At 40.9% G+C, this 26,986-nt stretch overlaps 1 pseudogene; it reads left to right on the top strand.

Moving 5' to 3' along the window:
- LOC101126551 (glyceraldehyde-3-phosphate dehydrogenase-like) lies at positions 1 to 25,873 on the top strand (annotated as a pseudogene).
- Positions 25,874 to 26,986: the final 1,113 nt, after the last annotated feature.

The raw sequence follows: 26,986 nt of genomic DNA, 5'->3' as shown, positions 1-26,986 counted from the left end.
ATGACAGTAAATCATCACAAACTCAAACAAGTAATAGTTCTTTGCAAGGCTGCTCTTCCCGATGCGGCATCTTTGCTAAAACAGATTGACATGGCCTCAGGTATATGGTATGCAGCCACTGATCTAGGAAATGTGTTACCCTGCACCAATATCAGAAAGGAGGATCAGAAGCAGTTGGTATTCACTTGGAGTAGACAATAAAAGTCAGGTAGAGTCTTGACCCAGGACTGTGTTAACTCTCCAATCCTCTGTCATTGTATAGTTAAAAGACACCTGGGCCATCTGGACAATCAGAACATAACACTGAACATCCACTCTATGGATGACAACATTCTAACAGACTAAATGACTAAGAAGTGGCAAGTATATTAGAGCCTGATAAGATATGTGAGCTCCAGAGGGCAAGAGATAAACTCTGGATGGTTCTAAGGTCTGTCCTATTAGTAAAACATTTAGAAGTCTAATGGTCTAGAATGTGTCAAGACATCCTCTCCAAAATAGAGGATGCTTTATGCTGCATAAAGAGAGGATGCCTTTCTGCATCTAGCACTGGGAGGAAGAATATTTCACACCTGGGTATTTTACTCCCAAGATGCAAAGGACATTAGGGAATAGGGTTGAAAGGACTTGGCAATGGGTCAGACCTCTATTTGTACAAATAAGGGAGACAAAGATGATGCTGAGGTTTCAGGTCTGAGACATTGAGATGATGGTGATGCTAGGAACTCAACTTTTGCACAAAAGATGAGGAGTTAAGTTTTAGACAAATTTTGTTTGAGATGCATACATAGTTTGAGATGCATGTAAATAGTCTAGCAAACAGTTGGACATGTAGGGCTAGAACTTGTAAGATATATCAGGACTAGAAATAACATGACTTCACTAGTCATTCAATAATTATTTACTGGAGATTCCTGATGTTCTTAGAGCTGAAGCTAGGTCTCAGCTCTGTGTCACAAGAAAATTACTAGATGACCTCTTAAGATGCTAAATTTGTATTCAGGAAAAACTTGCAGTTTATTTGACGTGAGTGTCATCAGGATAGGCATGATACTGAAGCCCTGATTTTCATTTGTTCCCTCATTTGTTAACTTATTCATTCATTTACTTGAGATTTCTCAGGAACATAGAGGGCAGAAATCACCTGGGGAGCTTGCGAAAAGTGGAATGTCTGCTCTTTACCCTGGACAGAATGAATCAGAAACTCCAAGAGTAGGGCCTGGACGCATATATCTTTTCAAAGCTCTACGGGTAATTTGACATTCAGCCAGAATTGAAAACTACCAGTGGGTGAAAAAACACATGAAAACAGCTCATTTGTGAAAGAAGAAGAGCTAGAGAAAGACACAGAGCAGGAGGGTATCAGCAAAACAGAAGGTGACTCAAAATAGGATCGTATCATGGAAGCCAGGGGAATAATATTGTGCATGTGTGTGTGTGTCCATTTAGAAGGTGCATGGAGGATAAGGTGAACTTATAACCAACGTGAGGAGGGAGGCATTGTGGAGGAAGGGAAGAGCAACACTGATATGATTGCTACTGGAGGAATGGTGGCAAGGAGATTCTGTGTAAAGAAGGCTCCATGTGCATGTGTATTGTTCTTACAGGATTGCAATGGCTCTTGAATCATATTAAATCATAATTTTGGCTCGGGCATGAAGTCTCACCGGAAAGATGTGATCATTTGGTGTACCATTGTCTGAGAAAGAGGAGTCCTCATACCCAAAACCAGAACCCAGAAGCAACACCCTAGGTAAGTACAGGAGAGCATTCAGCCTCCCCTGATATTCCTGAACTCAAGGCAGCAAGATAGTGCTTTCACATGGACAATACATACGAAACCAAGCTTGGTGAAAAGCTATGATAGGCTTAGTGCCCTGTGCTGTGCCCCTGGTAGTGTATATCGCTTATGAGTTCTGTGTGTTTGTCATAAAGTCCCTTCTGATAGTTCTAGTCTCTCTCAGCTGTAGAAGGAAATGAAGGAAGAGCATTTTGTTCTCTGGAGTCAGAAAATGAAGCACAGAGAAGCCAGCATGGTGGTGCCATGCTTGGTGCAGCCACCTCCCCTTTCTAGGAGAGTCTTGTTCCAGACTTTACCCTGTGGGTTCTAGAGAGTATGTTAAGCAGGAAGACCTAAATCAGGGTATGCAATGAGGGAACTTACACATTTAAGTATGATTTCTATGTGTATTTCTGGTTGTTTTCTCTTACAAAATCTTCTTCCATGGAGAGGTCAAAAGTAGGCCATTACCTTTTCATCTCCAACTTTTTGTTGCAAAACATTTTACAAAACTTTAAAGAACAGGATAATGATTGATCATATTATCGCTACCTAGACTCAATAATTGTTAACATTTGGCCAATAGTTGCATTATCTGTCAATCAATATTTTTTTTCCTGAAGCATTTGAAAGTAAGTTGCAGGTGTCATGATATCTCATCTTGAAAATACTCCATAATTCATCTCTCAAAACTATGGACAATCTCTTGCATGGTCACAATATTACTATTATATCTAAGAAAATTAACATTAATTTCCTGTTTCATTTAATTTCATATAAATCCCTACTGCCTCTTAAATGTCTTCTTACCTGGATTTTTTTAAAAACAGGGTCCTGGCCGGGTGTGTTGGCTCACCCCTGTAATCTGAGCACTTTCGGAGGGCGAGGCAGGTGGATCACTTTAGGTCAGGAGTTTGAGACCATCCTGGCCAACATAGGCAAACCCCCTCTCTATTCAAAAAAATTCAAAAATTAGCCATGTGTGGTGGCACATGCCTGTAATCCCAGCTACTCAGGAGGCTGAGGCAGAAGAATTGCTTGAATTTGGGAGGCGGAGGTTGTGGTGAACCAAGATGGCACCACTGCACTTCAGGCACTCCAGCCTGGGTGATAGAGTGAGACTCTGTCTCAAAAACAAAAAACCAACCAACCAAACAAACAAAAAACCCAAAAAAAACAAAAACAAAAAACCAGGGTCCAATTAAGTCATAGGCATTACTTTCAGTTATTATGTCTCTTCATTCTCTTTACTCTAAGACAGACTTTCACGATATGAGTGTAGCTTTTTTTTTTTTTACTCTAACACAAACTTTCATGATATGGGTGTAGCAAGGACCATATCTTAACACTTTTAATCTCCAGTCTTGAAACTGACCAGGGATAGTGGTAGATTACTGCTTTTGTAACTGCCCTTCGGTAGACTCCTCTCCTTGAATCTGGGCTGGCCCTCCAACTTGCTTTGTCTAATAGAATGTGGTAGACATGATGTTCAGGAACTTAAGACCAAGCCTTAAGAAGGCTTGGCAGCTTCCAGGTTTACTCTTTCAGAGAAGCCAGCCCCTCTAAGAATTCTGACAACTAGATCTCTGTGCTGTGAGAAGCCTAAGTTAGCCAACGTAGAGTTCAGCTGGAGGAGAAATGAGGTTTCCAGTTGATGGACAGCACCATCTGGCCAGCCATGTGAGTGAGGCTATCTTGCAGGTGGGTCTTCCAACCCCAGCTGAGCTACCTCGGCTGATGCTGTGTGGAGCAGAGATGAGCTGTCCCCACTAACACCTGCCCAAATGGCAGAATTGTCAGCAAGTAAGTGCGTGTTGTTTTAAGTTACTAAGTTTTGGAGTGATTGGTACTCAATAATCAAGGAAGATACTCAAGAGTTGTTTGTTGAACTGGACTGTAAAAAAGCCTGAACAGAGGTAATTTAAGAAAAGCAGTCAGAAGCTGTAGGAAAAAGGCCTTCTGACGGAATCAGCAGATTCTTTATGGTCTTCTCCCAGATCACAGGAATCCAAACTTGGCCAAACCCTAAAGTCAATGCCTGTCTTCTTCCTTGCATCCCCCCAACCCCAGCCAAAGGGGATCCTGTCCCACACCACTCTTCGCTATCTCTTTGCTCTCTTCACACCCAGACCCCAGTAGACTTTTGTAATCTTGCTTCTTATAGCTGCCTTCCTTGCATGCTGTGTCCTGGCCTGTCCTGAACTTCCCAGGTTCTCCTCAGCATGAAATGCCATCCACCCACGTCTTCTCTGTGTCTATAGGCTTGTCGAATGCCACCTCCTCTATGAAGCCATTCGTAATGCCACACCAGAATTAATCTAAGCTCCTAAAGCAGTTGTCTATGTCCCTCCTATTCTATCTGTCACATTTTTCCTTGTTCTTGGTGATTTTTATACATGTGTCTCTTTCCTCATAGCTCACAAAGCCCTGGAAAGTAGGAGCCATGTCTTTCCATTCTGCTGTTCCTCCCACTGCATGGCTTACAATGAGTGGCATGGGACATGCACCCAAGATTAGAAGGTGGCATGGCACAGTAGCTAAGCATGGGCTTAGAGTCAGGCTGTGGGTTTTGGTCTTCATCCTGTCACCTATCAACTGTATGATTCTGAGAAAGTTACCCAACCTCTCTGTTTCTGGATTTATCATCTGTGAAGTGGGGATCATAACAGTATATATCTCATAAAGATGCTGTCAGGATTAATGAGATGCACAGAATGCTTGGAATAATGCTTGTCACAAAGGAAGGACTGCATAAATGTTAGCTATTTTAATCTAAGCAGTTAACTGAATTGAATCAATCATCTCTTTTTCATACTATAGTACTGCACTTCTTTTTCTGCGCAATCCTCCTGCCCACTTTAGACTACGTAATTTTTACAGAAAGTATTATTGCATTGGAATTAGAGGAGAAATAAAGGTAGGGGGTATTATAATATGAATAATATGATACACAAACCTCAGGAAGAAGTTATACCTTAAATGCCAAGAAATTTCTTTAATAATTTCTCGAAATAGATGGAATTTAGACTGGAGAAGTATATGAGAGTGAGTGGGGAGGAGGAGAAGTGTGGGACTAAGAAAGAAGAAAGTCCCAGGTTTTTTTTTTTTTTGAGATGGAGTTTCGCTCTTGTTGCCCAGGCTGGAGTGCAATGGCACCATCTTGGCTCACTGCAACCTCTGCCTCCCAGGTTCAAGCGATTCTCCTGCCTCAGTCTCCCAAGTAGCAGGGATTACAGGCATGCACCACCATACTCGGCTAATTTTTGTATTTTTAGTAGAGACAGGGTTTCACCATGTTGGCCGGGCTGGTCTCGAACTCCTAACCTCAGGTGATCTGCCCGCCTTGGCCTCCCAAAATGCTGGGATTACAGGCATGAGCCTCCAGGCCCGGTCCTTGGTTGGGTGGAATCAGCTGGACCCCACCCTCATGCCAGATGCAGTTGTTTACTTCCAGCTTTATTTAGGAACCACATTAGAGAGGACACACCCTTTGGGCCCTCTTGAAAGATCCTGTAAAAATGAAGGCACTTCCTTGTAAGTAAAATATCCCTGAATGCAACAATATTTGGATAATTATAGTCTCCCAGGAGCATAATCCTTAAATGGCTGAGATAATTATAGCATCCCAGGCCTGTGGCATTTCTCTTTTAAGAGCCTAATCCTATGGGCAGAGGGAAGTGGGGACCCCAGGATGCTTCTTATGTTGAGTCCCCCTTGCCCACACCCTAGGACAGATCATTCTCCTAGAAAGCAAGACTGGTGAGTCTTCAGAACAAGACTTCCTTATTCACACTGGATGTGTTCCCTAGGGTGCAACAACAACAAAATCTAGCAGAAACAGTGTGCATGAATGAGTACAGCTATTTCTGACAAGTAGAAGATGACTCTGCATATAAACAAATGAGATAAGAAATGATTCTTTGGAAGGACACCTCTGATAGTTACTAGAACCCTGACAGTGCTTTCTGGCACAGGCTTGGGCAAGGAGAAAGCAAGTCAAAGTTCATGGTCGTTGGTGTGACCTTTATTGTTATCTTCTCATCTAGTCTGGGAAGTGAGTTGGGTGGGGTGTGATATTTTTGCCATGGCTATGTTTGATCTCTCAAAAAGACAAATGGAATCAAAGAAAGAAAAGTGTTTCCTTGGCTTTGGGCTGTACCTCTACCACTGGCCAAGGAGCCTCTTTTAAATTTGTGAGCTGGTGTTCACAAGACAGAGATGAGAGAGTGATGATTGTTTGGTGTAGCCTACCACCTTTACTGGGAAAACAAGTCAAAGTAAGCCTTCAATTGATAGGCAGGCAAAAGCGTCCTGCCTGTCAATGAGTGACAGTCTCTCTATCTTTTATTCCTGGCTGCCTTATCCCTCATCGCTTTCATCGCTTGCATTCTGTTAGTTTTCTCTTGATTGAAAGTGACTCTCTGAGTGACTTAAAGGCACTGTGAGGGCTATATATATATATATATATATATATATTTTTTTTTTTTTTTTTTTTTTGAGATGGAGTCTCACTCTGTCACCCAGGCTGGAGTGCAGTGGCGTGATCTCAGCTCACTGCAACCTCTGCCTCCTGGGTTCAAGCAATTCTTCTGCCTCAGCCTCTTGAGTAGCTGGGATTATGGGTGCATGCCAACATGCCTGGCTAATTTTTGTATTTTTAGTAGAGATGGGGTTTCCCCATGTTGACCAGGCTGGTCTCAAACTCCTGACCTCAGGTGATCCTCCCACCTCAGCCTCCCAATATTTTTTCTTATTAACTAGACTATGAACGCCCATGGATAGGTACCATGATTGATAAGATAGAGGAGAATACTGTAAAGCCTGTTAACACTGTCTCCAGGACTTACCCTGTTGTTTATGGGAACATGCTGCATTTTCCTTTTATAACCTGCCACCGTTAGGTTCCCACAATCAGAAGAGGTTGTTATGATTCACTTTGCGTATAGAACTCTTTTCTTTTGCAGCTTGGCAAGTGTACTTTTTGTAGTTCAGCTGACTTCTATGGGCCCTGGGATGATTTTTTTTTTTGTTTTTTTTTGAGATGGAGTCTCACTCTGTTGCCTAGGCTGGAGTATAGTGGCGCAATCTCGGCTCACTGCAACCTCTGCCTCCTGGGTTCAAATGATTCTCCTGCCTCAGCCACCCAAGTAGCTGGGATTACAGGCGCACAACACCACACCCCACTAATTTTTGTATTTTTAGTAGAGATGAGGTTTCACCATGTTGGCTAGGCTGGTCTCTAAACCCTGACCTCAAGTGATCCGCCCACCTCAGCCTCCCAAAGTGCTAGGATTACAGGCGTGAGCCACCGCGCCCGGCCGATGACTTTTATAGATAAGAATAATAAAACCCTTTGTTGACCTCTATTTCCTAAGCTGGTGAAGAGGGGGCTGCACGAATTTATCTCTAAGATCCCTTTGGGTTTTACACAATTGTGTTTATTTTTTTGTATCCACATTCTTTGCAATATTTGTTCATTCATTCATTCACTTGCTACTATTTGTTTTATTCTACTTTACAGACATGTATTAGACACCAGGAAAAAATTAAGATATATGGCTTGTCCTTTCAGAACTCATTCTGTAAATATGGATGCTCAATAAGTGGTGCTCTGGTCTCGTAAAGCACAGCCATGTAACTAGACTATGTTATCATGAGCTGTTTTGCAGCCATAGATACTTAACATCAACTTCCTTATGCTGCAGTTATTTTCCCCAGTGACATCTTTTTGACACTGTTCTGTTAAGGTGGTTCAGAAAAATTTCTTGCTGGGGCCTTGCCTTTTCTGATTCATTTTATTTCCAGCTATTTTCTCTTTGAAGAATGTAGGTATCAAACTGGGTATATTTCTTGGGACTCATGTTGCCTGGGTGCCTGTTAGGGTTTCTTTGGGGGCTGTACAAAGAGGCAAAGGTCGTAGCAACAAAAAGCAAAACTGAGAAGTGCTGGCAAGAGCCAGGACAACCCTCTACTCAAGCTTCTGACAGCAGTAAACACAAAAAATCAAGCATGAAGACTATTTCACAAAAGGGACATGCTGACTTGTGAACAGACCCCCCAAATCAAGTTCTCCCTTAGGTTCCCTGCAAATTTGAAGGAGTCAGAAAGTATAAAGAATATAGTCCTAAGATTTCTCTATTTTTCCTTGGGGCGAGAACATTTGCCATGAGATCTAACTTCTAGAAGATGAAGGTTTCTTTATTTGATACATTGTATTCTGGTCAACACTGTGTTCAAAATGCTTTAAAACCCCAGGAGAAGATGAAATATCCTTACCACAGGATATGATGTCCACCTAAATCTGACTTATATTTGCACCTCCAGCCATAGCTCCCACCTTTGTCTTTTCTCCCTGTAGGTGGCAGCTTCATTAAACTCCCCTGGGTTCCTTCCCACATCAAGTTGCTTCATGTCTTTTTGGCTCTACTTACCTTGCTCTCTCCCAGGAATTGCTTTTCCTCCCCTCAATCTCTGTACCTGAGTCCTATGTAGACTTGAAGACTCAGTTCGTGTGTCACCTCCTCCAGGAAGCCTCCTCTGAACTTTCTTCTCCCCGCATTCCTTGCACTTCCTCTCTGCTCCCACAATACCCTGTTCGTAGTTCTATCATTTAATTTCCTGTGATACATTTATCTGTTTCTGTGTCTGGAACTCTCACCAGACCTCAAGCACCTTGAGGGTGGTGGTGCTTTATCTCTGTATCCTGAGAGTCTGGCAAAATGCCTAGCAGAGTCATAAGTACTCGTGGACTGAATTAGTGAAAGTTATTTCAATTTTCTGAGCTTCAGCTTGCTCATCTGCAAAATGGGGGCAATAATACCTCTCTTTCAGGATATTATTGTGGGGATAAGTGAACGTATACAAAGCACCTAGGCCAGTACCTGCAAATGAAAGGAACCCTGCGAGGGATAGCCCTTGTTATCATCAATGCAAGTGCAGTGGCTGCAGTGCAGAGAAGGCCATATTCTGACTGCGGGCCAGGAGTCCTGGCAGAAGAATGAAAGACAGCATTTTGTGTGCTTCTCAAGCCGTATCAGTAGAATGACCCAGAGCCTGGGTCCCAGCTCATTCACACAAGTGACTATCACTGAGAGGTGGCTGTGGGTGGTTGTGGCTCATAGATTCTTGAGGAAACTACCTTCCACTCCTTTGATAGACACATCAGGTGACCCATGAAAACCACACAATAAAACAGAATTAGGTTGAGCGTATTTACTTTCCACCTTCTGCAGGAACTGTGGTTCTCATGAAGGTGTAGCAAATGGCTAATTCTGCTTCAAATGCTCAGGCTGCCCAAGGCCCCATTTGCAAGCTGCTGATATTGTTTGCATGCAAAAAAGCTGTGCTATTCTGGATTTGTACAGTTAAATCCCAATTAATCAGAACTCCAATAACCACGACTTGGAGTTCACTTTCCAAATCAAGAGGTAAGTCTTACAGTGCACGAACTAAGATCAGGACTTAATGAAATAAACAAACAAGGAAAATGACTGACAAAATCCCAATGAACAAACAAATAAAGCTCAGAAAGGACCACTCACAAATAACTTCCAGAACTTGATTATATGTAGTTCAGAGTTGGGTTCAAACTTCTTTGTTATGCGCAGAATAGGAGACTTGAATTTTGAAGATGGGGGACTTGGGTTTAAGTCCCAGTGCTTCCATGTATTATTAGTTTTTGAGATATTGGGCAAGTCATTTTAACTGCCTAAGCCTTAGTGTCCTCATCTGTAAACTGTGGATAGCAATGGTAACTACAGATGGTCCCCAACTTATGATGGTTCAACGTAATGATTTCTTGACTTTATGATGGTGTGAAAGTAATAAGCATTCAGTAGAAACTGTACTTCGAGTACCCATATAACCATTCTGTTTTTCACTTTCAGTACAGTATCCAATAACTTACATGAGATATTTGACATTTTATTATAAAATAGGCTTTGTGTTAGATGGTGTTGCCCAACTGTAGGCCAATGCAGGTGTTCCGAGCATGTTTATGGCAGGCTAGGCTAAGGTATAGTGTTCAGTAGGTTACATGTATTAAATGCACTTTTGACTTATGATGTTTCAACTTATGATGGGATTATCAGGATGTTTCCCCACAGTAAACTGAGGAGCATATGTACTTATTCAAACTCATAGAAGCAGAGAATAGAATGATGGTTACCAGAGGCTGTGGGGAGGGGAAAAAGGGAGCTGTTCAATTGGTATACAGTTTCATTTAAGCAAGGTGAGAAGTTCTAGAGAACTGCTCTACAGTATAGCATCCATAGTTAACAATAGTGTAATGTGCACTAAAAAATTGTGAAGAGGGTAGACTAAGTGTTCTTACCACACACACACACAAAAGGGTTTGCAGTGCTACAGTCACTTTTTGTTTTTGATTTTTTGAGACAGGGTCTCACTCTGTGGCCCAGGCTGGAGTTTAGTGGCATGATCTCAGCTCATGGCAGCCTCCACCTCCCTGGGCTCAAGTGATCCTCCCACCTCAGCCTCCCAAGTAGCTGGGACTATGGGCACCTGCCACCATGCCCAGCCAATTTTTGTATTTTTTTTGTAGAGATGTGGTCTTACCATGTTGCCCAGGCTGATCTTGAACTCCTGGGCTCAGGAGATTCGCCCACCTCCACCTTACAATGTGCTGGGATTACAAGCCTAAGCCACTGTACCCAGCCTTATAATCATTTTTGTCATGATGAGGCAGCTCTACCTGAGAATTGAGGTACTACCTGATGGGGAGCAGAACCAGCAAAATCATGGCAAAACAGAGCTGGGACTATGATTACTAATCTACTTTTTAAAACTGACCTACTCTGCACATTTTCTAAGATAAAAATTTCCCCTTATTATTTAAGCAGATTTGGGTTAGCTTTTCTGTCACAACAAAAAGTGTTTGCAGTCATATTACCAATCCCCTTGAAGTCTACATTTGGAAAGGCAACATTCAAATTAAATTTAATTTATTTTGTGTGTGGCAAAAGTGAGGGCAAGTACAATGACATTCCAAAACGGACATGGAGAGGCTGAGCCATGGCCCACAGTTGTGGAGTGAGTCACACAAATGAACTTGATCTCTTGATGACTTTCTGTATGCATGCATGCTCACACTTTCTCATACACAAACGTTTCTGATGTATGCTAATATATAACCTTCATTCTTTCAATACAACCCCCTACTTCATGGATGTTCTAAAAATTCACGTAAAATATTTAGATATCCTTTGCACAGCAACCAAGCAAATTACTTCCAAGGGAAGGGGAGAAATGACATCTTTATTCGCTACAAGCCTACTAGGGCCATATGGTAGGCAGAATAATACCCCCAGTTACCCACCCACCATCATATCCACATCCTAATCCCCAGAACCTGTGAATGTTAGGTTACATTACAAAGCGGAATTGAGCATTGAGCTTGCCAATCACCTGCCTTGTTATTTCTTTTTTGAGACCAATTTTGCTCTGTTTCCCAGGCTGGGATGCAGTGGCGTGATCTCGGCCCACTGCAGCCTCCACTTCCCCAGTTCAAGAAATTATCCTGCCTCAGTCTCCCGAGTAGCTGGGATTACAGGCATCTGCCACCATGCCCAGCTTTTTTGTATTTTTAGTAGAGATGGGGTTTTGCCATGTTGGCCAGGCTGGTCTCAAACTCCTGACCTCAAGTGATCCGCCCATCTTGGCCTCCCAAAGTGCTGGGATTACAGGCGTGAGCCACCACCACGCCCTCCACGCCCAGCCGCAAGAGTCTTTATAAATGGAAGATAGAAGCAGAAGCATGAGAACCAGAGAGATGGCCGCAGGAGAAGGACTCAGCCCAAGGTTGCTGGCTTTCAAGATGGAAGATAGGGCCACAGAGCACAGAATGTGGACAGCCTCTAGAAGCTGGAAAGGGCAAGGAAACAGATTTTTCCCTTGAGTGTCCAGAAAGAATGCAGCCCTGCCAACACTTTGGGTTTAGCCCAGTGAGACCCATTTTTCACTTCTGACTTCCAGGATTTAAGATAATAAATTTGTATTACTTTAAGCCACTAAGTTTGTTGTAATTTGTTACAGCAGCAAACAACTAATGCAGGCCACAACAATACATTTTTACAATTGAGTTTTCTATTTACTAGTAGAAAATTTAGTCAATAGAAGGAAGGCAGGGAAGGGTAATAGGAAGTTTAAGGTTGTTTGAACTCCAGGCAAGTCATTTGAAATATCCTCTACATTGCTCTTGAACATAACTCAGCAAGAAGAACTGGAAGGTTTTTCTTTTTCTTTTTTTTGTTTTTTGATGTATATAATCATAGAGACAACTTGGGTAAGATTGAATGTTCTCCCTCCATTATGCATAAGCAAAATGTCTGATCCTCTAGAAGAACCTGTTACTACATTATAATAATGCCTAAGTAAAAGTGAAGAGGTGACACAAATGAAAATCTTAGAGGGAAAACAAATCACTATAGCCATGAGGGAAGTATTATCTAAAAGATGGTGTGAGGCTGGGTGCAGTGGCTCATGCCTGTAATCCCAGCACTTTGGGATCACTTGAGGTCGGGAGACCAGCCTGGCCAACATGGTGAAACCCCATCTCTACTAAAAATACAAAAATTAACCCAGTGTGGTGGCACGCACCTCTGGTCCCAGCTACTCGGGAGGCTGAGGTGGGAGAATTGCTTGAATCCAGGAAGCAGAAGTTGCCAAGATCAGAAGTGAGCCAGGGTGAAACCCCGTCTCAGCTAAAAATACAAAAATTATCCGGGTGTGGTGGTATGCACTTGTGGTCCCAGCTATTCGGGAGGCTGAGGTGGGAGAATTGCTTGAACTCAGGAAGCAGGAGCTGCCAAGCAGAAGTGAGCCAAGATCGCGCCCATGCACTCCAGCCTGGGTGACAGGCATGACTCAGTCTCAAAAAAAAAAAAAAAAAGATGGTGTGATTTTTTGAAGCCTGGTTGAATTAGGCCAATTTAGCCTCTTTAACCACATTTCCAAAACGTGGAAAACATCACAGTAGGTTTCTATAATGCCAAAATAATTGTGAAATAGATAATCATAAGCTTCATGAAATTATGTCATCTAAATAGAAGTTATTATTATCTCCTTTTGTTGAGGGATTATGTAGAAAGAATTGGCTTCCCAACAGTACCTTATGGTTTTAGAAAGAGATTGAGACTTTTTGCATCAGGTTCCAACAGATTAGTGGTTAATGTTTGAGTTATAAAATACTCACAAACCCAGGGCGGGTTCATAATGTGTACGGATCTCAAAACTTTAATCATACAATCTTCTGCCTAGCTCCACCTCAGCCCTTCCATTCTGTTTTAAAAATAAAGCTACCAGTTTATAAACAACTTTCAGACCAAAGGCGTGACCCCCTGGGTGGTAAGTGACAAAAGAGGAGTACTAATGGACATTTTAAGTGTTCCACATCCGCAGACTTAGCCTGCCTCAAACTGGCTTGGGGTTATCAGTGTAATCTTTTAAAAATTACTTTCTAAACAAACTTAACAACTAAAATGATTGGTATAAGGGAAGGAAAGTTAAAGCCAAAAATATTTCAAATGTAGCTTTGAAAAGAATGATGGCACATACATCACCGATCAATTTCTGAGCTCTGGACATTTTCCTGTTTTCTTTGTAAAGCAGAAGAGTTTTCCTCTGCTCTTGTGCCTTTGACCTCCTGCCACACATCATAAATTAAAAAAATTTGTGACTGTCATAAGCATTATTCAGAATTACTTCTGCACACGACACTGTGTTAGGTGTGATGGTAAACAAGTTAAACAGTCTCTCTCATGAAGCAGCTTTTATTTTAAATCAGTCTTAGCTGGTCTTCTAGTTAAATTGATATGTTGATTTCATGTGTTTTTTTTTTTCTCCCTTTACCTCTTGGGGCCCAAAAAAGAAGAAAGAAATATTAAAGGATAAAGATAAGAGATTTGAACCAATTTTTGGAAGATTGAAAACAGAACCAGGAGTTGTACCTGACATAGTAGAATAGAGGAAGTTTTAACATAAATTACTTATTAAGAGGGATGCTAATGAGGGACCAAGAATGATATTGATGACAGGAAAATTCATTCTCTGCTGCAAACTTCCTTCTGTAGTACTTAAGAATTTAGAGTCACCAACAAACCCTGAAGGTGAGCATGAAATGTGGGACTGAATACAGGGAACTTATTGAACTGAAATTTTGCAAAAGGAACAATTGGATCCCAGGATGTCCTCCCTGATGCTGTGTGAGCAGGGGATTCTAGTCTATGAATAATACTGAAAATGTATTGTTTGGAATCTTTCAAGGATATCAGATAGAGAGGGGGGCGGGGAAGGTGTTGAGCTGAAGCAGAAGAGTAAGTCAAAACCACCCTAATGAAACGAAGGACCTGTAGGATGTGTCCCTCTTATCATCTCTGAAAACATAAAAGTCCAAGCATGCAAACCTCAGGTAAGAAACTAGAAAACTTCTCTTTGGAGAAGCTCCAGAGAAAATACTTTGACCTACTGATAACTGGGAGTTCCCCAAATCTAGCTGGCATGCTGCTGACCCATTTCACTAGAGTGGAGACTACCAATACACAAGTCTTGCTTACTCACAGACTTTCTAAACAGTTTAATTAAAAGTCTTTTGTTATAGAAAAGTTCAAACATATAAAAGTAGAGAGAAGAGTATAATAAACCCTCACACACCCATTGCTCAGCATCAATGCTTAGCAATTCATGGCCAATCTCAAATCATCTCTACTTTTACCCAATTTCTCCCACCTGTATTATTTTGAAGAAAGTACCAGGCATTATATAATTTCACCCTTAGATATTTTAGGTTTTATTTCATGTTTTCCTAAAAAAGGCTGGCTCTTAGCCTGTACTCAGACAGCATCCCATCCCCCTGCACCATCCCCGTTGCTTTTTCTGTACTGCTTTCCTGGAATGCAGACTGCAGGCCAGAGACTGGGGAAGGAAAAGCAGCAGAGACCCAGCCCGACCCATCTTGCCTTTCTGCCGTGGAACCTGAATGCGGCTGCTTCCCTCTTGCCTGCACACCAGAGCTGGAGGCTAGGTTGGAGGCCTAGGCTGAGGGCCTGGCAGATTTCCTGAGTGCTCTCTGCAACAGACCAGCCCCAACAGAGAGGAACAGGGATCTGGTGAATGACCACAGCCACCAGGAAGTGGACTGGAAGAATTTTTCACTTCTCCAGAGATATTCTTACTGGTAACTCCAGGGTCTATATATTAGACAAATGAGGTAGGGGTGGAAGGGTGGTTGGCCAGAATAGAATCCCAACTTTGTCACTGACCACTAGCAGTCATGTGACCCAGACAGGTCATTTCAATCTCTAACCCTCAGTCTCCATTTTATAGTGGGTGCAAAATAAGCGGCTCCTATGGTTGTCATGATGACTAAATGTAATCCTGCCGTGAACTTTCCAAATGTCAGGAATTGGCATGACATCATGACATCTACACAAATGTGTGCCATACCTTCATGCCAGTACTACTATTATTTCTCTGAGACTTCCCCCTAATTGCTTTGCTTTTTAAACACGGGCATCTCTCAAAGCAATGCTGCTTGAAAAACAGGGTTTATTTTACAGGTTATTGTTTCCTAATCTACTTAAAATAAATAGACAATTACTAAAGTAAGAAAAAAACAGACTGGCTCTTTAGAAAAATAACCACACTACTATTATCAGAACCAAAATAAATAACAATGATTTGTTAATATCATCCAATACAGTGTTCAAATTTTCCCAAATTGTCTTATAAATATCATAATTTTGTTTTATAATTTGTTTGAAACAGGCTTCAACTTAGATTTGTCCCTTGAAATTAGTTGGAATGTCTTTTAAGCTCTTTTCATCTATAGGAGCGCTCTCCATCTTTTTCTCTTTTTTGTTTGCAATTTGTTAAAGAAACCAGGGTTTCCCTACAGGACAGCATGGTAAGATTTACTGGTTACATCTTTGTGGAATAGTTTAACATCTTTATTCTCTGCATTTCCTATAAATTAGATCTAAAGGCCAGATCAGATTTAGTTTGAAATTTTGGGGGAAGAAATATTTTCGGGTGGTGCTGTGTTCTTTTATTTGTTGACATATAATATCTGGCTGTCTCTTTTTGTCTGATGTTTGCAGTTGTTGATGCTCACCCATTATTAGGTGATGCAAAATATTGATATTCTAATTCTATTCATCTTCCATTTATTAGTTGGATGTTTCTATAAAAAGGAAATTCCTCTCATTTGACATTTGCTTACATATAGGAAAGGTATGATTAGTACTTGATTCTTCCTCTTTGCAATTTTCTAAATAATGAATTGGCTCACTAATATCCTCCAGTGATGACCAATTAGGTTTTGTTTTGCTTCACAGTTTTCATGAACCCATAGATTTAAAAATATTTACTTTGTTCTATCCAAGGCATTAGTATTATTATATTTATTGAAGCTTAAATTGTGCTTTTGGTCAGTGGGTTTGGCTACTGAATGCTTCTGACATGACATTAGTAATCATTGATAGCTTCTTTACTATTTGGAATTGCCACATGATTCAGGCTCGCTTAGACATTTCCTCATTCAAAACATAGTCATTGGAGAAAAGTGTCTAACATGAAAAAATAAATCAAAAGAGAAACCTAAAGAAAACAAAGATAATGTAGGAAATTATATCAACCTTGAAAAATCCCTCAGGGAGATCTCTCAGATGGGAGATAAAGTAAAGACAATTTCTGGAGAAAAAAAGGGTAAAAACAAAAACAAATGAAAAAATGACACATAGGTCCACCATTCAACTGATTATAAGATCAGAAGAAAAGATAGAAAAAATCAAAGGAAGAAAATTACTTAAAAAGACATAACCCTCAAAAATCTCAAAATTAAAACTACAAATCTTAAAACTGAGAAGGCTCACTGAGAACCACGTACAATGAAAAAAATAGACACACATCATGAAATTTCAAGAATTTCCAGAATACCAGTAATAAAAAAGAGCCCCTAAAACTGATTATATATGAAGAAACAAAAATGAGAAAAGCTTTGGATTTGTCAACATTAAATACTAAAAGACAATGGGGGGACTTCTGCCTCCATGTAAGATGTCATAACAGGGATTGAATTTATCCTCTTACCCAAAACAACTGAAAACCAATGCTTTCAAGACATCAGATACTAGGCAACAAAAAATCAATGATCCCTGAGAGATGGGGAACAATTAAGTATGCCTCAGCTTACTGTGTTGAGAGAGTTTTCTGGCCATGGAACTGAATTTAGGGAGATTAAACTAAGGGTTAAGGAGATTAAGCTGACAGTCAGGAGAGGTCAAAACAACTGGAGCTCACAGGGCAGAATACTAGAGAGAAGAGAGAGATAACTCTAGAGAACTGCAGAAGGGCCCCCTCAACTATTCAGTAAATTACTGACCAGTATCCCTGCAGAAGCTGGGGAAAGAAACATATAAAAGAATTAGAGGTAACAGTACCTTGAGCTCACATATGTCTGGGAATAGTTTCTATTTCTACCATCCAGACTGGCAAATGTCACTAGGAAGAGTATCAGAAGGATCTCTCCTTATGAGTGGAAAATAATTATCCCTAAATCAAATGCTGTTCTGATCTTGCTTATCAAATATTAATAGCAACACCCCAAGAAATCAAACTATTTTTAGGTAATTTCTAGAATATAGTTTAAGAATATTTACAGAGATATAAAAATATCCAGCATCCAAAAAGGTAAAATTGATCATGTCTAGCATTTAAGCAAAAATGACTAGACATACAAAAAAGAAGGAAAATGCAACACATATTGAGGAGAAAAAAACACAATTAAAATTGATGCAGAACTGACACAATAGTTAGAATTATCAGGCAAAGACATTAAAACAATGGCTACAACTGTATTCCACACAGTCTAGAGATCAAAACCATGATGTTTGGGATCAAAATCCCACTTGGTAGGTTTACCAACATATTAGACATTGCAGAAGAATATATATATATATATATTTTAATTATACTTTAAGTTCTAGGGTACATGTGCACAACGTGCAGGTTTGTTACATATGTATACATGTGCCATGTTGTTGTGCTGCACCCATTAACTCGTCATTTACATTAGGTATGTCTCTTAATGCTTTCCCTCCCCCTTCCCCTTACCCCACGACAGGCCCCGGTGTGTGATGTTCCCCTTCCTGTGTGCAAGTGTTCTCATTGTTCAATTCCCACCTATGAGTGAGAACATGTGGTGTTTGGTTTTTTTGTCCTTGTGACAGTTTGCTGAGAATGATGGTTTCCAGCTTCATCCATGTCACTACAAAGGACATGAACTCATCCTTTTTTATGGCTGCATTGTATTCCATGGTGTATATGTGCCACATTTTCTTAATCCAGTCTATCATTGATGGACTGGATTTGGGTTGGTTCCAAGTCTTTGCTATTGTGAATAGTGCCACAATAAATATATGTGTGCATGTGTCTTTATAGCAGCATGATTTATAATCTTTGGGTATATAACCAGTAATGGGATGGCTGGGTCAAATGGTATTTCTAGTTCTAGATCCTTGAGGAATTGCCACACTGTCTTCCACAATGGTTGAACTAGTTTACAGTCCCACCAACAGTGTAAAAGTGTTCCTATTTCTCCACATCCTCTCCAGCACCTGTTGTTTCCTGACTTTTTAATGATCACCATTCTAACTGGTGTGAGATGGTATCTCACACTGGTTTTGATTTGTATTTCTCTGATGGCCAGTGATGATGAGCAATTTTTCATGTGTCTCTTGGCTGCAAAAATGTCTTCTTTTGAGAAGTGTCTGTTCATATCCTTTGCCTGCTTTTTGATGTGGTTGTTTTTTTCTTGTAAATTTGTTTGAGTTCTTTGTAGATTCTGGATATTAGCCCTTTGTCAGATGAGTAGATTGCAAAAATTTTCTCCCATTCTGTAGGTTGTCTGTTCACTCTGATGCTAGTTTCTTTTGCTGTGCAGAAGCTCTTTAGTTTAATTAGATCCCATTTGCCAATTTTGGCTTCTGTTGCCATTGCTTTTGGTGTTTTAGACATGAAGTCCTTGCCCATGCCTATGTCCTGAATGGTATTGTTTAGGTTTTCTTCTAGGGTTTTTATGGTTTTAAGTCTAACATTTAAGTCTTTAATCCATCTTGAATTAATTTTTGTATAAGGTGTAAGGAAGGGATCCAGTTTCAGCTTTCTACATATGGCTAGCCAGTTTTCCCAGCACCATTTATTAAATAGGGAATCTTTCCCCATTTCTTGTTTTTATCAGATTTGTCAAAGATCAGATGGTTGTAGATGTGTGGTATTATTTCTGAGGGCTCTGTTCTGTTCCATTGGTCTATATCTCTGATTTTGTACCAGTACCATGCTGTTTTGGTTACTGTAGCCTTGTAGTATAGTTTGAAGTCAGGTAGTGTGATGCCTCCAGCTTTGTTCTTTTGGCTTAGGATTGTCTTGGCAATGCAGGCTCTTTTTTGGTTCCATATGAACTTTAAAGTAGTTTTTTCCAATTCTGTGAAGAAAGTCATTGGTAGCTTGATGGGGATGGCATTGAATCCATAAATTACCTTGGGCAGTATGGCCATTTTCACGATATTGATTCTTCCTATCCATGAACATGGAATGTTCTTCCATTTGTTTGTGTCCTCTTTTATTTCCTTGAGCAGTGGTTTGTAGTTCTCCTTGAAGAGGTCCTTCACATCCCTTGTAAGTTGGATTCCTAGGTATTTTATTCTCTTTGAAGCAATTGTGAATGGGAGTTCACTCATGATTTGGCTCTCTGTCTGTGTGTTATTGGTGTATAAGAATGCTTGTGATTTTTGCACACTGATTTTGTATCCTAAGACTTTGCTGAAATTGCTTATCAGCTTAAGGAGATTTTGGGCTGAGACAATGGGGTTTTCTAAATATACAACCATGTCATCTGCAAACAGGGACAATTTCACTTCCTCTTTTCCTGATTGAATACCCTTTATTTTTTTCTCCTGTCTGATTGCCCTGGCCAGAACTTCCAACACTATGTTGAATAGGAGTGGTGAGAGAGGGCATCCCTGTCTTGTGCCAGTTTTCAAAGGGAAATCTTCCAGTTATTGCCCATTCAGTATGATATTGGCTGTGGGTTTGTCATAATAGCTCTTACTATTTTGAGATACATCCCATCAATACCTAATTTACTGAGAGTTTTTAGCATGAAGGGCTGTTGAATTTTGTCAAAGGCCTTTTCTGCATCTATTGAGATAACCATGCGATTTTTGTCTTTGGTTCTGTTTATATGCTGGATTACGTTTATTGATTTTCTTATGTTGAACCAGCCTTGCATCCCAGGGATGAAGCCCACTTGATCATGGTGGATAAGCTTTTTGATGTGCTGCTGGATTCGGTTTGCCAGTATTTTATTGAGGATTTTTGCATTGATGTTCATTAGGGATATTGGTCTAAAATTCTCTTTTTTTGCTGTGTCTCTTCCAGGCTTTGGTATCAGGATGATGCTGGCCTCATAAAATGAGTTAGGGAGGGTATCCTCTTTTTCTATTGATTGGAATAATTTCAGAAGGAATGGTACCAGCTCCTCCTTGTACCTCTGGTAGAATTCGACTGTGAATCTGTCTGGTCCTGGACTTTTTTGATTGGTAGGCTATTAATTATTGCCTCAATTTTAGAGCCTGTTATTGGTCTATTCAGGGATTCAACTTCTTCCTGGTTTAGTCTTGGGAGGGTGTATGTGTCCAGGAATTTATCCATTTCTTCTAGATTTTCTAGTTTATTCGCGTAGAGCTGTTTGTAGTATTCCTTGATGGTAGTTTGTATTTCTGTGGGATAGGTGGTGATATCCCCTTTATCATTTTTTATTGCATCTATTTGTTTCTTCTCTCTTTTCTTCATTAGTCTTGATAGCGGTCTATCAATTTTGTTGATCTTTTCAAAAAACCAGCTCCTGGATTCATTGATTTTTTTGAAGGGTTTTTTGTGTCTCTATCTCCTTCAGTTCTGCTCTGATCTTAGTTATTTCTTGCCTTCTGCCAGCTTTTGAATGTGCTTGCTCTTGCTTCTCTAGTTCTCTTAATTGTGATGTTAGGGTGTCAATTTTGGATCTTTCCTGCTTTCTCTTGTGGACATTTAGTGCTATAAATTTCCCTCTACACACTGCTTTAAATGTGTCCCAGAGATTCTGGTATGTTGTGTCTTTGTTCTCATTGGTTTCAAAGAACATCTTTATTTCTGCCTTCATTTCTCGTTATGTACCCAGTAGTCATTCAGGAGCAGGTTGTTCAGTTTCCATGTAGTTGAGCGGTTTTGAATGAGTTTCTTAATCCTGAGTTCTAGTTTGATTGCACTGTGGTCTGAGAGACAGTTTGTTATAATTTCTGTTCTTTTACATTTGCTGAGGAGAGCTTTACTTCCAACTATGTGGTCAATTTTGGAATAAGTGTGATGTGGTGCTGCGAAGAATGTATATTCTGTTGATTTGGGGTGGAGAGTTCTGTAGATGTCTGTTAGGTCCACTTGGTGCAGAGCTGAGTTCAAGTCCTGGATATTCTTGTTAACCTTCTGTCTTGTTGATCTGTCTAATGTTGAGAGTGGGGTGTTAAAGTCTCCCATTATTATTGTGTGGGAGTCTAAGTCTCTTTGTAAGTCTCTAAGGACTTGCTTTATCAATCTGAGTGCTCCTGTATTGGGTGCATGTATATTTAGGATAGTTAGCTCTTCTTGCTGAATTGATCCCTTTACCATTACATAATGGGCTTCTTTGTCTCTTTTGATCTTTGTTGGTTTAAAGTCTGTTTTATCAGAGACTAGGATTGCAACCCATGCCTTTTTTTGTTTTCCATTTGCTTGGTAGATCTTCCTCCATCCCTTTATTTTGAGCCTATATGTGTCTCTGCATGCGAGATGGGTCTCCTGAATACAGCACACTGATGGGTCTTGACTATTTTTTTTTTTTTTTTTTTTTTTTTTTTGAAACGGAGTCTCGCTCTGTCACCCAGGCTGGAGTGCAGTGGTGCAATCTCGGCTCACTGCAAGCTCCACCTCCCGGGTTCACGCCATTCTCCTGCCTCAGCCTCCCGAGTAGCTGGGACTACAGGCGCCCGCCACTGCGCCCGGCTAATTTTTTGTATTTTTAGTAGAGATGGGGTTTCACCGTGGTCTCGATCTCCTGACCTCGTGATCCGCCCACCTCGGCCTCCCAAAGTGCTGGAATTACAGGCGTGAGCCAGGGTCTTGACTCTTTATCCAATTGGCCAGTCTGTGTCTTTTAATTGGAGCATCCAGCCCATTTACACTTAAGGTTAATATTGTTATGTGTGAATTTGATCCTGTCATTATGATGTTAGCTGGTTATTTTGCTCGTTAATTGATGCAGTTTCTTCCTAGCATTGATGGTCTTTATAATTTGGCATGTTTTTGCAGTGGCTGGTACTGGTTTTTCCTTTCCATGTTTACTGCTTCCTTCAGGAGCTCTTGTAGGGCAGGCCTGGTGGTGGCAAAATCTCTCAGCATTTGCTTGTCTGTAAAGGATTTTATTTCTTCTTCACTTATGAGGCTTAGTTTGGCTGGATATGAAATTCTGGGTTGAAAATTCTTTTCTTTAAGAATGTTGAATATTTGCCCCCACTCTCTTCTGGCTTGTAGGGTTTCTGCTGAGAGATGCACTGTTAGTCTGATGGGCTTCCCTTTGTGGGTAACCCGACCTTTCTCTCTGGCTGCCCTTAACATTTTTTCCTTCATTTCAGCTTTGGTGAATCTGACAATTATGTGTCTTGGAGTTGCTCTTCTCGAGGAGTATCTTTGTGGCATTCTCTGTATTTCCTGAATTTAAATGTTGGCCTGCCTTGCTAGGTTGGGGAAATTCTCCTGGATAATATCCTGCAGAGTGTTTTCCAACTTGGTTCCATTCTCCCCGTCACTTTCAGGTACACCAATCAGACGTAGATTTGGTCTTTTCACATAGTCCCATATTTCTTGGAGGCTTTGTTCATTTCTTTTTACTCTTTTTTCTCTAAACTTCTCTTCTTGCTTCATTTGATTGATTTGATCTTCCATCACTGATACCCTTTCTTCCAGTTGATAGAATCTGCTACTGAAGCTTGTGCATTCATCACGTAGTTCTCGTCCATGGTTTTCACCTCCATCAGGTCCTTTAAGGACTTCTCTACACTGGTTATTGTACTTAGCCATTCATCTAATCTTTTTTTAAGGTTTTTAGCTTCTTTGTGATGGATTTGAACTTCCTCCTTTAGCTCGGAAAAGTTTGATCGTCTGAAGCCTTCTTCTCTCAACTTGTCAAAGTTATTCTCCTTCCAGCTTTGTTCCATTGCTGGTGAGGAGCTGCGTTCCCTTGGAGGGGGAGAGATGCTCTGATTTTTGGAATTTTCAGCTTTTCTGCTCTGTTTTTTCCCCATCTTTGTGGTTTTATCTACCTTTGGTCTTTGATGATGGTGACATACAGATGGGTTGTTGGTGTGGATGTCCTTTCTGTTTGTTAGTTTTCCTTCTAACAGTCAGGACCCCCAGCTGCAGGTCTGTTGGCGTTTGCTGGAGGTCCACTCCAGACCTTGTTTGCCTGAGTATCGGCAGTGGAGGCTGCAGAACAGTGAATATTGCTGAATGGCAAATGTTGCTGCCTGATCGTTCCTCTGGAAGCTTTGTCTCAGAGGGGTGCTCGGCCGTGTGAGGTGTCAGTCTGCCCCTACTGGTGGGTGCCTCCCAGTTAGGCTACTCGGGGTTCAGGGACCCACTTGAGGTGGCAGTCTGTCCGTTCTCAGATCTCAAACTCTGTGCTTGGGGAACCACTACTCTCTTCAAAGCTGTTAGACAGGGACATTTAAGTCTGCAGAGGTTTCTGCTGCCTTTTGTTTGGCTCTGCTCTGCCCCCAGAGGTGGAGTCTACAGAGGCAGATAGGCCTCCTTGAGCTGCGGTGAGCTCCACCCAGTTCTAGCTTCCTGGCTGCTTTGTTTACCTACTGAAGCCTCAGCAATGGCGGGTGCCCCTCCCCCAGCCTCATTGCAGCCTTGCAGTTTGATCTCAGACTGCTGTGCTAGCAATGAGTGAGGCTCTGTGGGCATGGGACCCTCCAAGCCAGGCACAGGATATAATCTCCTGGTGTGCAGTTTGCTAAGACCATTGGAAAAGCACAGTATTAGGGTGGGAGTGAGCCGATTTTCCAGCTGCTGTCTGTCATAGCTTCCCTTGGTTAGGAAAGGGAATTCCCTGACCCCTTGAGCTTCCCAGGGAAGGCGATGCCACGCCTTGCTTTGGTTCACACTCGGTGGGCTGCACCCACTGTCCTGCACCCACTGTCTGACAAGTCCCAGTGAGATGAACCCGGTACCTCAGTTGGAAATGCAGAAATCACCCATCTTCTGTGTCGCTCATGCTGGGAGCTGTAGATTGGACCTGTTCCTATTCGGCCATCTTGGAACCACCCTCCAGAAGAAAATATTAATGAATTTGATAATGTAGCGATAGAAATGATAAAAATGAAACAGAAATAAGACTCAAAAGAAATGAACAGAACAGCAGTGAGTGGTGGGACAATTTCAAGTGGCCTAATATTATGGGTAATTGGGGCACCAAAAGAGGATGGAGGGAAAGACATTTGAAGATCAATGGCCCTAAATTTTCCAAATTTGATGAAAACTATAATCCCACAGATCCAAGAAGCTCAACAAACCCAAATCCAAGCAAAGAAAAAGAAAAAAGAAAAAACCTTCACCCAGGTATGTCATAATCAAATTGTTCAAAACCAGCAAAAAGTAAATATGTTAAAAGCAGCCAGAGGAAAAAAGATACCTTTCAGACAGAGGAAGAAAGATTAGGATTAGATTTCTGATTAGAAACAATGACAATGTAAGCAAGAAGATAGTCGAGCAACATTTTTAATAGTATTGAAAGAGAGAATTTCAAACTAGACTCCAATAACCAGAGAAAATATCTTTCAAAACAGAAACTGAAGTTGAATTAAATAAATTTTCAGAAATACAAATTTAAAAGATTCTATCACCCACAGACTATACGAAATGTTAAAGGAAGCCTTTCAGGCAGAAGGGAAATGATACCAGATAGAAATATGGACCTATGCAAAGGAATGATGAGCATCAGAAATGGCAACCAGTCTCTGCTCCTCCTGTTTGACATACAGCTGCAGCTTCTCATGCAGCACCAGCTTTTAACTCTGGCAAAGTAAATATTGTCACCATCAATGACTCCTTCATTGATCTGAACTACATAGTCTACATGTTCCAGTATAATTCCACCCATGGCAAGTTCCATGGCACTGTCAAGGCTGTGAACAGGAAGTGTGTCACCAATGGCAATACTATCACCATCTTCCAGGAGCAAGATCCCACCAAAATCAAATGGGTTGATGCTGGCATTGATTATGCTGTGGAATCCTCCAGTATCTTCAGTATCTTGGAGATGGCTGGGGCTCACTTAGAGTGGATAGCCAAAAGGATCATCATCTCTTACCTCTCTGCTAATGCCCCCATGTTTTTGGTGGGCATTAACCATGAGAAGTGGAAAAAAAAACCTCGTGATCCCTAGCAATGCCTCCTGAATCAACAACTGCTTAGCCTCCCTGGCCAAGGTCATCCATGACAACTTTGGCATTGTAGAGGAGGACTTATGACCACAGTCCATGCCATCATTGCTACCCAGAAGACTGTGGATGTCCCCTCTGGGAAACTGTGGTGTGAGGGCAGGGCTCTCCAGAACATCATTCCTGCATCTACTGGTGCTGCCGAGGGTGTGGGCGAGGCCATGCCTGAGCTGAATGGGAAGCTCACTGGCATGGTCTTCCATATCCTCACTGCCAATGTATCAGTCGTGGACTTGATCTGCCATATGGAGAAACTTACCAGATATGATGATATCAATAAGGTGGTAAAGTAGGCCTTGGAGAGATCCCCTGAAGGGCATCCTGGGCCACACTGAGTACTAGGTTGTCTCCTCTGTCTTTAACAGTGACACCTGCTCTTCCTCCCTTCAATGCTGGTGAAATGCCCTCAATTACCACTTACTTTGTCAAGCTCATTTCCTGGTATGACAATGAATTTGGCTACATCAACAGGGTATTAGACCTTATAGTCCACATGGCCTTCAAGGAGTAAGAACTCCCTGGACCACCAGCCCCAGTGACAGCATGTGTGGAGGAGAGAGGCCTTCAGTGGCAGGGAAGTCCCTGCCACAGTCATTCACCTCCACACTGAGAATCTCCCCTTGACACAGTTTTCATGCCAGAAACCCTGAAGAATGAGAGGAGTCTAGGGAGCCCCACCTTGCCATATACTGTACCATCATAAAGTCCCCGTACTCAGCCAAAAATAAAATAAAACAAAATAAAAAAGTAACCACATTGGTTAGTTCATGACTTTAAAAAGTTACTTACATCTCTTTATAAGATAATTTACTGCTTAAACAAAAATAATAACAATGTCATGTAGGGTACATAATATATGTAGAAGTAAAATAAACTACAACATTAGCACAAAGGCTAGAAAGAGAGAAATAGAAGTAAACTATTGTAAGGTTCTTAGACCATACAAGAAGTGGCATAATATTACTAGAAGGGAGATTGTTATAACTTAAAGATTATACTGTAAACCACAAAGTAACCACTAAAATAATAAAGAATTGCAGCTAATTAGTTTACAAAGGACATATAATGGAATAATAAAAAATACTCAATACAAAACAAAAGGGCACAAAAAAGAGGATGAAAAAGTAAACAAAGAACAGTTAGGACAAATAGAAAACAAATATCATGACAGTGATGTCAATAAACATACTAAATGGAAATGTTCTAAACACCCTAATTATAATGCAGATATAATCAGATTGGATAAAAAAGCAGGACCCCAATTATATGTGGCCCACAAGAAACCCCATGTAAATATAAAGACACAAATAGATTAAAACTAAAAGGATGGAAGCACATACACTATCCTAGTATGAATTAATAGAAATCTGCACTGGCTATGTTAGTATCAGACAAAGTGAACTTCAGAGCAAAAAATATGACCAGGGATAAAGAAGGTCATTTCTTAATGATAAAGGAGTCAGTAAATCAAGAAGACACAGCAATCCTAAGTATTTCTGCACCTAATAATATAGCTTCAAAATATTTGAAGCAAAAACCAATAGAACTGCAAGGAGAAATAGACAAATCCACAATTTTAGTCACAGATTTTAATGCCCTTTTCTCAATTTATGAAACAACAAGA

Source organism: Gorilla gorilla, chromosome 7 (assembly GCF_029281585.2).
Source record: "Gorilla gorilla gorilla isolate KB3781 chromosome 7, NHGRI_mGorGor1-v2.1_pri, whole genome shotgun sequence".
Taxonomy (NCBI): Eukaryota; Metazoa; Chordata; class Mammalia; order Primates; family Hominidae; genus Gorilla; species Gorilla gorilla.
This window is presented reverse-complemented; position numbering and strand designations above follow the sequence as displayed.